The sequence below is a fragment of the Mirounga leonina genome, unplaced genomic scaffold (genome assembly GCF_011800145.1).
Source record: "Mirounga leonina isolate KUSES-001 unplaced genomic scaffold, KU_Mleo_1.0 Mir_53, whole genome shotgun sequence".
NCBI classification, from domain to species: Eukaryota; Metazoa; Chordata; class Mammalia; order Carnivora; family Phocidae; genus Mirounga; species Mirounga leonina.
This window is the reverse complement of record NW_023270807.1, coordinates 42866037-42879844: the sequence shown is the minus strand read 5'-3', so window position 1 is coordinate 42879844 and position 13808 is coordinate 42866037. Positions and strand designations below refer to the sequence as shown.

The following is a 13808-nucleotide window of genomic DNA, read 5'->3' as shown; positions in this document are numbered from 1 at the left end:
GTAGCAGTGATGGTTGCACAACAATGTGAAGGTTATGTTATATACATTTTACCAAAATTTTTTAAAGTTCTAAGAACTTTCTTAATAAGAAAATAATAAAAATCAGCACTTCCCACCCAATGTCCTTGAGGGAAGTGTAATTGAGAGCTCCCCAAAACAAAAGACCCCCCCTGGGGACATCCAGGCCCCCCTCACCCGGGCCGGGGGGTCCTTCCTCTATGGCCAACCTTCAAGTTGTATTCAGCTCTGCTCTTTTGAGAGACTTTGTGGCGATTCCTTTCCATGTTAAAGGAACATTCTGTCTAGGCCGTGGGGAATCCTCCTTCTCCGTGCCGCAGAGAGCCATGGGCAGCAGCTGCGAGAATACGGGTGCTGCCCTAACTGCAGTCCTCTTACCTCCACCAGTCCCGGAAATGCACTGACCGCTTCCCAAGCTCTCCTTGTGACCAGCTTCACCTCCTATAGTCCCTGTCATTAGCCAACCTCATTTCAGCAGAAGTCCAGTATCAGTTACGGTTCCAAAGCTTCCAGAGCATTCTTGTGGATTACATTTAGAGTCACTAAGAGGACAGGGCACCTGGGTGGCCCAGCCGGTTAAGCGGCTGGCTCTTGATTTCTGCTCAGGTCCTAGCCTCAGGAATGTGAGTTCAAGCCCCCTGACGGGCTCTGCACTCAGCGAGGCCTCTGCTTGAGGATTCTCTCCCTCTGCCTCTGCCTTTTCCCCCCAGCTCACACGCATGCTCTCTCTCCCTCTCTCAAATAAATAAATACAACTTAAAAAAATAATAATAAAGTCACAAAGAGGAAGCATGTAATCTCCTAACGCCAGCTCTAGTCTCTGGGGCATGTTAACTGGAGACCAGCCAGAATTCGTGGACCTGGGAAACGGGACTGCTGACATTTTTATTTTGCCAAATAAGGACATTTTTTGAAAATAACTATTATTAATAATTAGCATCCTTATAAGAAAAGTCATCTGAAGCACCTTCCAAGTGAAGAGGAGATAATCTCATAGGAAAGGTGGCCCTCTGCAAGAAAGGGAAGGTGGCAGCCTGACCAACATTTTCATAGGAAGCAGATAGTTTTATGTGGGTGCGCATCACACCGCCTCTGTCCACTGCACTCACATGCTAGCTGCCTGAAGCAGCTTACATCTTCATTCTCTCTGAAAGCAAAGGAAAGGACTGAAAGGAACGTGGTGAGATTTTTTTCTACAGAACCTAAGATTCTGTAACTTACTACCAAGATGCTTTCCATCTGCATCACAAAGTCAATGATGTGTGTCTATTTGTAAAAACTGTGTGTGTGCGCACGTGAGTGTGTATATATACAATGCAATACAGGTATGGTGCTCTCACAGGCTGAACTGTGTCCCCCTAAAATTTGTATGTTGTAGCCCTAACCCCAGCATACCTCAGAATGTGGCTATATTTGAAGACGGGGTCTTTAAAAAAGTAAGTTCGAATGAAGCCATTAGGGTGGGCCCTAATCCAGTCTGACTGGTGTTCTTACAGGAAGTGAGAAGGACACAGAGAGACACCAAGGCCACCTGGGCACAGAGGGACAACCATGTGAAGGAGGCAGCAAGAGGAAGGTCACCTACAAACCAAGGAAAAAGGCCTGGAACAGATCCTTCCCTTAGTTCGCAGAGGAAACCAACCTTGACCCCTTGATCTTGGACTTCCAGTCTCCAGAACTGTAAGAAAATAAATTTCTGTCGTTTAAACCACTCAGTCTTTGGTATCTCCGTATGACAGCCCTAGAGAACTAATACAGCTTAGATGAATTAAATACACTGTCCTAGAAAGTCCATTAAAAATGACTTACATTATACCAACCACTTCTACTGTAACTAAACAACAAATAAAACCATTTTTAAAATGTTATTAATCTATCCCACTATATGTCATCTTTACCAAATACATTTATGACATTCCCATCAACATGTCTTTCAAGAAGAAAGAGCGCTAGTTTTGTACATGCGAAAATTAGTATGGGTCAATTCAGCCCAATGAGGGTATTTTAAACACAATGAGCTCAACTACGAAAGATGTAGTAGACGTTGAAAAGTCAAGGCCTGTGCCCTCAAAGAATCTGGGCTTGTCTTTGAAATTAAACTCTCCTCTGCTGAATGTCACCCCTTCAAACACACACACACAGAGGTTAAGGTGCAACACAAAAACCTGATGACACAGGCAGACAACAGGTGAACAGGCTCATCACAAAAGGGAGGCTCCTTATAGCAAAGGAGCCAGGTTGGGGAGGGCTCAAAGACAGTCAGTCCTCTGAGCCTTTGACCACTCTATTCCACCTGCCAACCTGGACTGCCATCTACCCCCCACCCAGGATGCCTGCCAACCTTTGAGAATAGAGCTCAGTCACCACTTCCCCCACAGAGTCCCGCCCAAGCCCAAGACGACTGTGTCCCTTCCTTCAAATCCCGTCACATGGGGTACCTGAATCTCTCACTTTAGTAAGGAGAGTATAAAATCAGACTCCCTCAGGATCAGACTTGGCCTCTCACCGAACTCTTCTGCTGATTTATAGAGCTGCTACCATAAAACGCCGCAGCCAGATGAATTACCATTCTAACAGTACTAGGGAAAGAAGCACCGTTTCCATCTTAATTAGCAGAGTTTGGGAAACACTTGGCATAATAGGGCCAAGGAGAGTGAGACTGGCCATATCTTAAATCACTTTGAGGATGATCTGGCAAAGAAGCCAACTTTGTATTTATTGCTCATGCTGTCTCCAAACAGCACACACTGTTCTTTACAGCCCTAAGCTGAATCATTCTTTTTGACAACACAAGCCAAAAGGAGAAGGACCAGGTATTTCAATATCTCTGTTCCACGGAAAAGGAAATGTAAACTAAAGCAGAGGTTTATGTAAGGGCTCCAGACAGAGCCACCAGAAGGCTAAATTTTCTAGTGATTGTCTTATCCTCCTCAGGCTGGGATTCTGAAATTAAGGGGTGTGTCTTTTCTAGTCTCTCCTCCTGCCCTACCCACTGCCAACCTCCTACAATCCCTGATGATAAGCAAAGGTAGTCTGGTAGAGCAAGGCCAGCCAGGCTCCAGGCTCCCCGGGGCCTCCTCATCTGCAGCGAGGGGCCCGTCGGAAGAGAGCCAGAGGGAACCTACCACGGGGAGGGTCAGAAAGCCTGTTCCCCGCTCTGCCTGCCTAGGTACTGGGGATGTCAGCCCCCCAAGTCTCGGGACATACCTGGCTCATCCTCCTGGAGCATCAGTTTTAAAAGAAGACTTGAAAGATGATTTTTTTATATTAAACAAGTACAGATACGTTATAGAGTAAACTGCAAATATCAGATGAATGTTCAAGATAAACACAGACTTGCTGCTGGTAGCCTTGGCCTCTGCTTCAGGTGCCCAGAAATACGGGTTAACCATCCTCTCCTGTTGAGGTAAATTAATGGAGATTTTAGAGGAGCACTGGTAGGAATATATGTCGGTTTACATGATACAGTTTCCAGATCTCTAGATCCTCATCTGTGTCTTTCCTTTTTTGTTGTTGTTTTTTGTTTTTTGATTCACACAAGAGAATTATATTTTGGGGGAAAATCTGCACAAAGGTTTATAGAAAGACAGGTGCTATATACACCCACATATCCTTACTTATCTCAAAGTTTTCCTTCTTGATCAACCAGGTAACTGTAGAGTTGACCTGTAGGAAGCAGCTCCTTCAGCTTGCCCCACCTTTGCCTTTAATTGTTGTTTTTGCTGTTACCGAGGACGTGAGGAAAACAAAGGCAACTTTGAAGAGAATATTTTGAAGCTTATAAATTATTTTCACTTGAAGGGTTATAAAATTTACTAGTGTTCTCTAGTCAGGTGAACATCCCGTAGATCTTGGTAACAGAGACACAAGCAACAATTCAACCCAGACTTTAGCACCCATAATTTTAGCGTTTCATAAAAAGATGCTCAACTTCTGCTTTTCTTTACTTCACATCTCAGCAACACCATAATGGATAGAAGAATCACGTCTGCAAGGAAGGAGAAGCCAAAAATGCATACTTTACTCTCTTTCTAATAGGACTAAGCATTTCTTATTCTCCAGTCAAGAAGAAAAGTCACTTTGCACCCTGAGATAAGCCAAAAATAACATGACCATCCTGTTTGAAAGTTGGTCCCCAAAATAATAAAACCTTGAACATGTCCCATAGGCCTGAAGTCCCTAAGGAAAAACAATTTCTTTCCTGACTGTTTGCTATGGAATGTCTGAAGATAAGTCATGACTTTGGGGGAATGTGGTGATCACGTGCAAAAGTTGCCTTCAACCATTAACAAGAGACTAATGGACCCTTGAGAACTCTGATATTATGGGGTATTTTCTTTCAAGTATTTATTGTGTTTTTATTTGACGAGCCAGTCTTCTGAAGCCTGACTCCCTTGCACTCTGGGCAAGTAAACATTTTCTTTCCTTTTCTAAATGCTCCCACCTCCAAGTCTGAAGTGCATGCAACAGCAAGCGAACAGACCATTACTCTTTACTATTTCAACCCAAGCATATATAATCCATACTCTGAGCTGGCACAACTGTGGGACCTGATCAAATGCCAATTTTATTCTTCTCTTCCATTGCCCTTTAAATATGGATTCAGTGGATTTATCCTCTCTGTCCTCAGACGAACACTTGGGTAGATCCCATGACTTTTCTGCTCAAGCAACCACTTCAAAGTTCCAAAAGAATTCAAATGTGCAGTCTGCAGTCTGGAAATAAAAGAAACTCCATCCTGGTTATAACATTAAATGTCCTGGCCTATGCCAGCGACGTCCTGTTGTACGCTGCTCTCCTGCAGGGATTGGGGGAAGGTTGACCTCTTTTCTTTTTCTCTACCTTATGTGCAACTGCCGGCCAGTTTCTCACCCCAACAAGATCAAAGTAGGAGGACAGGACTGTATTAACTGTCTTCACACACTCTGTTTATGGGTGCGTTCGTGATATTCATTTTCTTTCAGCTGACTGCTCACTTTTACCTTAGCCTCTGGATTTCTGGAAACTCTAGCTGCTGGGTGCCCTCACTCTTGGGCTGAATTTACAGTGGCTCCAGGCCAGTCCTCTCTCCCACATGGTCCTATCTGGCCCGCAGGAAATCCTCCAGCATCTTTTGCCCTAACGAACTCTGAGAAGGCAGGTGATCCTACTGCCCAGGCCACCACATGAGCGCCAAATGCAGGAAACGCATTTACAGGTGAACCAGTGGTTCCTCAAAAGGCCCCCTCACTAGGTTTGGGATGAAGGAAATGATCTTTCCAAATAAATTTCTTTAACACAACCGCGTCTCTTAATCCTCATATTCTTGAAGTAGTCAATGGGGTTTGTGACTTATGGAAGAGTTCTCAAATAGCTACATTAAAATTTCTACTTGGTGGTCTAGCACTTTCCTTTGGAATTTCAGATAACTTGAATGTGTGGCTCAGTCAAAACTTTAATTCAGTATCCTATTTACATACACACATGTACAAATGTTTAGGATAGACTATTAATTTCCAGTTGTTTTTAAAGTTCATTTTACTCTTATCTACCTAATAAAGTTGAGGAATTTGAACACTGAAAGGGGCATTTAGGGACATACAAGTCAGTACTCCCTCACTGGTGGGGAATCCTGTCCCAGTTCTGACACAAGATCACCCAACATTGGCTTGATCTGATACTGGGAACATACCTACTCGTCTTCCTCAGATATCTGAGGACTGGCCTTATAACTGGCCAAGGCTCCTCTCTGGCAGGTTAAACACTCACGGTTCCTCATATGGCCTAGTCTTCAGACCCTCATCATCCAAGTCATCTTCCCCGCCTCTGGATGCTGCAAAGTTAGTTTCTGTCCTCTATTAAGGGGCCACCAGAAGGGGACACTATGTGGAGGGACTCTGGGCTCCCTTGATCCAGTCGCTGTAGGTTGGGGGTAGATGGTAGTGTTAAGGGCCCAGGTTCCCCGCTCTACTACTTACTGGCTATGTAATCTTAGGCAAATTACTTAAACCTTCTGTGCTTCAGCCTCTTTATCTGTTAAATGAGAATGGTGATTAATTGTTTTCCCTACTTCATGGGGTTGATACAGGGATTGAGATAAAATTACAAAACACTCATAAATGTGCTTGGCACATAATAAGCTCCATACAAATGTCTATAAAAAAAAGGTCTGTCCTTGTCAGTGTAACCCAAGTTTGCTACTGAGAAGCTACTTCACATTATGGTCCATTCAGAGCTTGGCAGGGGCGGAGGGGGTGCAGCACTGAAATCCCTGGGATTCTTTTCTTTCACGTGAGTTGCTGCCCAGTGGGGCCACTCCATCTTTTACTTTTTAAATTGACTGTGAACCTAAATGCAGGGCTAGAACTTCAACCTTCTGAGATCTCAACCTTCTGTATTATTGTCTCTTGTCCAGATACAAAATGTGTCTCATGGAGTATCCTCCTAGATTTATAGTTGCCACATCTCTGATAAATGTGCCCTCTATCTTTCTCCTGATGAATAATACCCAGAGGTGCAGGGACAGGGACAGAGCCTTGTTGTACATCCTCTCTTCCCCTACTTTATCCTTAGGGACAGAATGAGACTTTGTAAAATGCTTCTGGCAAAGGCAGGACACACTTTGGGGCATCCATAATGGGAGTCAGGGACCAGTGACTGAATTATTTGTATGTCCCTAGCTTTGGGAAGCCCTGTTTGTAAAATGTAAAATAGCAACAGCCACCTAGCTGTGAGAAGTAAAGGAGACTACACTAGGAAGCACCTAGCCAAGTCACTGTCACACTGAAGACATTAGAAGATCAAAAATAAACATTCTCCAGAAGAGATCACATATTAGGCTGACCACAACATTATGAAACTTGAAGTCAACCACAAGAAAAAAATCTGGAAAGACCACAAATACATGGAGGTTAAATAACATGTTACTAAATAATGAGTTGGTCAAACCAGGAAATAAAAGAAGAAATAAAAAAAACTATATGGAAACAAATGAAAATGAAAGCACAATGGTCCAAAACCTTTGGGATGCAGCAAGAGCGGTCCAAAGAGGGAAGTTTATAGCAAAACAGGCCTACCTTATGAAGCAAGAAAAATCTCAAATAAAAATCGAATCTTACACCTACAGGAGCTAGAAAAAGAACAAAAAACAAAGCCTAAAGCCAGCAAAAAGAAGGAAATAATAAAGGTTATAGCAGAAATAAATGATATAGAAACTAAAAAGACAAATAGAACAGATCAATGAAACCAGGAGCTGGTTCTTTGAAAAACATCAACAAAATTGATAAACCTCTAGCCAGACTATTCAAGAAAAAAAGAAAAAGACTCAAATAAATAAAATTACAAATGAGAGGAGAAATAACCAACACCACAAAAATACAAAAAATTATAAGGGAATACTATGAAAAACTACATGCTAACAAATTGGACACCTAGAAGAAATGGACAAATTCCTAGAAACATATACCTACCAAAGCTGAAACAGGAAGAAATAGAAAACTTGAACAGACTGATAACCAGCAAAGAAATTGAATCAGTAATCAAAAAACTCCCAACACACAAAAGTCCAGAGCCAGATGGCTTCACAGGTGAATTCTATCAAACACTTAAAGAGTTAATACCTATTCTTCTCAAACTATTCCAGAAAACAGAAATGGAAGGAAAACTTCCAATTCATTCTATGAGGCCAGCATTCCCCTGATAACAAAACCAGATAAAGACACCACAAAAAAAGAGAACTACAGGCCAATTTCTCTGATGAACATCGTTGCAAAAATCCTCAACAAAATACTCAGCAGACCAAATCTGATGATACAATAAAAAAATCATTCAACACAATCAAGTAGGATTTATTCCTGGGCTGGCAAGGGTGGCTCAATTTACACAAATCAACATGATACATCACATTAATAAAAGAAAGGATAAGAATCATGTGATCATTTCAACAGATGCAGAAAAAGCATTTGATAAAGTACAACATTCATTCCTGATAAAAACCATCAACAAAGTAGATTTAGAGAGAACATACGTCAACATAATAAACATAATAAAGGCCATATATGGAAAAGCCCACAGCTAATATCATCCGAAATGGGAAAAGTGAGAGATTTTCTTCTATGATCAGGAACACAACAGGGATGTCCATTCTCACCACTTTTATTCAGTATAGTTCTGGAAGTCCTGGCCATAGCAATCAGACAACAGAAAGAAATAAAAAGGCATCCTAATTGGCAAGGAAGAAGTTAAACTTTCACTCTTCACAGATGACATGATAGTCTATGTAGAAAACCTGAAAGAGTCTACCAAAAAACTACTAGAACTGATATATGAATTCAGTGAAGTCACACGATACAAAATCAACGTACAGAAATCTGTTGCATTTCTATACACTAATAATGAAGCAGCAGAAGGAGAAATTAAGAAAACAATCCCATTTACAACTGCACCAAAAATGAAGAGATAGCCAGGAATGGTTTGGTCTGGGAATAAATCTAACCAAAGAGGTAAAAGATCTGTACTCTGAAAACTACGAAACACTGATGAAAGAGATTGAAAATGACTCCAAGAAATGAAAAGAGAACAATTATTGTTTTTATGCAACCTACTGCTCAAAGCAATCTACACATTCCTATCAAAATACCAACAGCATTTTTCAGAGCTAGAACAAACAATCCTAAAATTTGTATGGAACCACAAAAGACCCCGAATAGCAAAGCAATCTTGAAAAAGAAATGCAAAGCTGGAGGTATCACAATTCTAGACTTCAAGCTATATTACAAAGCTGTAGTATTCAAAACAGTATGGTACTGGCACAAAAACAGACAAATAGATCAATAGAACAGAATAGAGAACCCAGAAATGAACCCTCAGCTCTATGGTCAACTAATCTTTGACAAAGCAGGAAAGAATATCCAATGGGAAAAAGACAATCTCTTCAACAAATGGTGCTGGGAAAACTGGACAACTACATGCAGAAGAATGAAACTGGACCATTCACTTTCACCACACACAAAAATAAACTCAAAATGGATTCGAGACCTAAATGTGAGACCTGAAACCATAAAAATCCTTGAAGGTAGCACAGGCAGTCATTTCTCTGACATCGGCTGAATCAACCTTTTCTAGATAGGTCTCCTGAGGCAAGAGAAACAAAAGCAAAAACAAACTATTGGGACTATATCAAAATAAAAAGCTTCTGCACAGTGAAGAAAACAATCAACAAAGCTAAAAGGCAGCCTATGGAATGGGAGAATATATTTGCAAATGACATATCTGATAAAGGGTTAGTATCCAAAATATATGAAGAACTTATAAAACTCAACACCCAAAAAACAAATAATCCAATTAAAAAATGGGCAGAAGACATGAACAGACATTTTCCCAAAGAAGACATACAGATGGCTAACAGACACATGAGGAGATGCTCAATATCACTGAGCATCAGGGAAATGCAAATCAAAATAACAATGAGATATCACCTCACACCTGTCAGAATGGCTAAAATCAACTACACAAGAAACAAAACAGGTGTTGGTGAGGATGTGGAGAAAAGGGAACCCTCTTGGACTATTTGTGGGAATGCAAACTGGTATAGCCACTCTGGAAAACAGTATGGAGGTTCCTCAAAAAGTTAAAAATAGAATCTACTACAATCTAGTAATCACGCTACTAGGTATTTACCCAAAGAATACAAAAACAATAATTCAAAGGGATACATGCATCCCGATATTTATAGCAGCATTATCAACAATGGAAAGAGCCCAAATGTCCATGAACTGATGAATGGATAGAGAAGAAGCTGTGTATATATACAATGGAATATTACTCATCCATAAAAAAGGATGAAATCTTGGGGCGCCTGGGTGTCTCAGTTGGTTAAGTGTCTGCCTTCAGCTCAGGTCATGATCCCAGGGTCCTGGGTTCTGGTCCTGAGTCAGATTCCCTGCTCAGCTGGAGCCTACTTCTCCCTCTGCCCCTCTCCCTGCTTGTCCTTTCTCTCTCTCTTCCAAATAAATAAAAATCTTAAAAAAAAAAAAAGAATGAAATCTTGCCATTTGCAATGACATGGATGGAACTAGACAGAGTATTATGCTAAGCGAAATAAGTCAGGCAGAGAAAGACAAATACCATATGCTTTCACTCATACGTGGAATTTAAGAAACAAAACAAATGAGCAAAGGGCAGGGGGAGAGGCAAACCGAGAAACAGACTCTTAGCTATAGAGAACAGATGGTTACCAGAGGGGAGGGGGTGGGGGGATGGATGAAATAGATGATGGGGATTAAGGAGGGCACTTGTGATGAGCACCAGGTGATGTATGGAATTGCAGAATCACTATATTACACACTTGAAACTAATATTACACTGTATGCTAACTAACTGGAATTAAAAACTTTAGAAAAATAAATAAAAGGTCAAAAATAAGGGATTCAGAGGAATTCTCATTGGCAAAGTATCAGGCCTAGAGAAATAGGGTGGAGGAAGGCTACATTTTCTAGAATGCACAGATGATATAATTTGCACGGTAAAAGGTGACCCCCACCATGAGCAGAGTGGGGTGAGCCTAGAAGGATCAATGGGGGCAGCCAGGGAGAGGTGAGTACACCCCCACAGAGGCAGCAGGATAAACAACACAGAACAATACACACTCGTATTTCACAAAACAGTACTCTCCCTTACATATACAATGCACTCTGATGTTTTCCCTTCCCTTCTATTTAATTTGGTGTTTTAAAAAATGCTGGTGCAACTCACTACATTCATATTACCCTAACGAGTCATAATCCACATGTGAAAAGTGATGGATATGGCATGCCCCAAAGCAACCGGGTAAGTTGCTAGATGAGAGAAAGAAGTTAGTTTGGTATAAATTGTCTTTGCAAATCCTTTCCTAGGTGGTCTTGAGCTTTCTCCCTTAAAAATTTGCTCTGGAATGTTGCCAGGATTCAATATTTCCCTCTTCTGAAAAGTCTGGTTCAGTGCTCCTCTATCGAGCCTGCTGAAAGATGATTGTGAACACTTACACTGCTCTAGGGTGTCTGTTATTTGGGCCTTGAGCAACCCAGCCCAGTCTTGGGTTTCAAGACCTCTTAAGGGGGTCTTATTTCTGTGCTCCCAGGAGCACAGGAAATAAACTGGGAGCAACTCTGCCTTCTCCTAAACCTGCTGATATCATCTCATCTTCCATAAACACTGCATGATCATCCTGATCAGAGCCTGACTCCTTGATGTGGGCACCCCAGCTCACAGTAGCCTCTCCATTCTGGACCTTACCCTTGGCAGGCCCAGGCCACTTTCCTGCCTGCATTCTTGGTAATGCACCCCATGTGTACCTAAGGGACACTAGCCTCACTAGTTTCCAGACCCCTACTTCCCACTATTGACTGGAGGATTCGGTTGGAAAACTCTCATATCTCAACCTAATTTTTTTTTCATGTGCAAACTGGCAATACTACCACTTACCTTTGGGGTTTTTATGAGGATTTATATATGGAAGTTCCCTTCTTTTCCCTGGGGTAGCATGGACAATTTCCCCCAAGCTCCCTTTGCTTTCAGGACACCATGAAATGTTTCCTTTTGTCATGAGATTAAATCCTGGGTAATAGCTGGGATTCCTCAAGTTTTCTAAACTGCTGCGGAAGCCACAAAGCCTCAAAACAAGTTTCTAACGAGGCAACCTTTTTGTCTTCCTCAATTAATTATGCAGAAAGGATGGAAAAGAAAGAAAAATGAAACCGCTCTTTCCCTCTCATCAGTAAAATGACCCGCGGGCAGGCTCCCTAGTGCTAACGAAATGAATTAACTGTCAAGCCACGGTTGATTCTGGGAACCCTGCCCGCTGCTGGGGAGGTGCACCCCGGGCCAGCGACCGACCGCGCATTTCCCCTGGACGCGCAGGGTCCCCGCGCCCAGAAGGGCTCTCCGTTGTAGGGCACAGCGGTGGCAAGCAGGCCAGGACGCGGAAAGTTTTCTCACAGGCTGGAGAAGGTGTCCCACGGCCCTCCCAGCGGAGAGGAGGAAACCCGGCCAAGCCCTTAGCCGCGAGCTCCACCGCCTCCAGCCTTTCCGGACCGGCTGCGTCCGCGGGCTGCGAGCAAGGTCTTAAACTTGGGTGATCTCCACCGGGTCTCACTCTTCCCCTGGGCACCCTCAAGCCCCGGTTCTCCCCTTCCCGCTCCCATCCTCCCAACCCCACCCCCCACCCCCGCCAACTAAAAACCACCGCCAAACCCAGTCGAGCCCGACTGCCTTCTCCCCAGCCTCCCGACCCCCGTCCCGCGGCTCGGCGTGGCCCAGGGCGCCCGTCCCGCCCGCGGTTACCGGCTGGCGCTCCCCGGCCCGCGGGCACCGCTCCTCCGAGGTGCGTGAGCGTCGCCACCGCCTCCACCTCCTCCGGCTGCCGGGGCCTCGGCGAGTCGCTCCTGGCGCTGCCGTGCGGCGGGGACGCGCGCTCCCGACCTGCAGCCCAGGCGGCAAGGGGCGCGGGGGCCGCCTCCGGAGCCCGGGGCCGCCGAGGCCAAGAGCAGGCGAGCTTTGCCCAGCCCCGCCCTGCTCACGCTGCCCCTCGCTGTCTGGATAAGAGCTTTCCGCGGGGAAAGGAAAAGGAATCAGAGAATTCTTTACCCTCCCCAGCTCTACAGTGGGTCCCTCAGGCCAGTTTTGACTGATGAGCTGAGAAAGGAGTGGGGTAACACGAATGTGATTTATGAGAAATCCTCAGCGTTGGGTTTAAGTTCATTAAGGCCGGGGTCCTCCATCATGAGCTACTGAAATTACCTCAATTTCAGTTCTGCCTTCTGCTTGCAGGTGCGGGTGCCAACGGACGGTCTAAATGTCCCCCAAACAGGGCCCCCAAAGGATAGGACTGGGCCGAGAGTAGTTCCAAGTTAGCAGACGTGGCTCACTCCCCCCTTCCAGTAAATATTTACTGAGTCCGTATTCCAGGCCAGACACTGATCTGGGCGTTGGGGAGACTACCTCCTGGACCTTATGATTCCAGTAAAGAGACACTCAGGAAACATAAATAGAGAAATAGGTAGCATGTGCAGTAGCAGTAAGAGCTATAGCGAAAAAATAACTCAGGAAGGGCATAAAGAATGTTGGGGGGGGGCGGTTTTAATTCGGTGGTCAGAGGTGGACCCAAATGAAGGTGGCTCTTGAGTAAAGAACTGAAGATGGGAGAGGAAGCCCTGCTGGTATCTGGGGAGAAAGTGCGGGCTGCGCTGCTCACACCGAGATGTTCTTTATTGTGTACAGCATTTCTTTTACTACTCGCCTGCACCATAGCAGGCCTATTACTGCCAGTTTACAAATGAGGACACTGTAGCTTAGGGAGGTTGAATGAATGGCCTGAGGTCACAGATTAGTAAATGGAGGAGCTCAGGAAGCCTGGTGCCCCAGAACCATGGTTTACGCAGGACCACAGCCCAGTGGGGAAAATGCACCAAGAGCAGCGCGCATGCCGGCCGGCGGCCATGGCATTAACTCCATCTCTCGGTGTCAGAAAAAGATTCCCGAGTTCACTGATTTTGTTAAGCAACTAGTTTCATTACTGCGTGTAATATGAAATATTTTGCAAACCGCCTTGACAGCCCCGTGTATGATCCTCACCCTCATCCACAGGCGGTTTAATTCTCAATGACACCATCTGGCCATCTGTGATGAGATTCATTAGTCCTTCCCTAACTCTGCGCACTGCTTCCAGCGGCACGCGCCTGTTTCTGCGGACACAATCCATCAGCCCCGCCTGGGAGCCCGCACGGCGTGTCCGCAGGGCCAGGTGAAGCCATCCGAGAGAGCAGGGCGGCTGAGCT

At 44.2% G+C, this 13808-nt stretch overlaps 1 protein-coding gene across 2 annotated transcripts in view; it reads right to left on the bottom strand.

Moving 5' to 3' along the window:
- MRAP2 (melanocortin 2 receptor accessory protein 2) overlaps positions 1-12855 on the bottom strand; it is a 44676-nt gene extending 31821 nt beyond the window's left edge. The window contains exon 1 of one of the 2 annotated variants that reach the window (XM_034991141.1): positions 12772-12855. The gene's annotated coding sequence lies outside the window, so the exon portion shown is untranslated. Of the gene's footprint in view, positions 1-12315; positions 12367-12771 lie in introns of those variants that run through there. The other variant, XM_034991142.1, reaches the window with a different exon arrangement.
- Between the last annotated feature and the right edge of the window lie 953 nt (positions 12856-13808).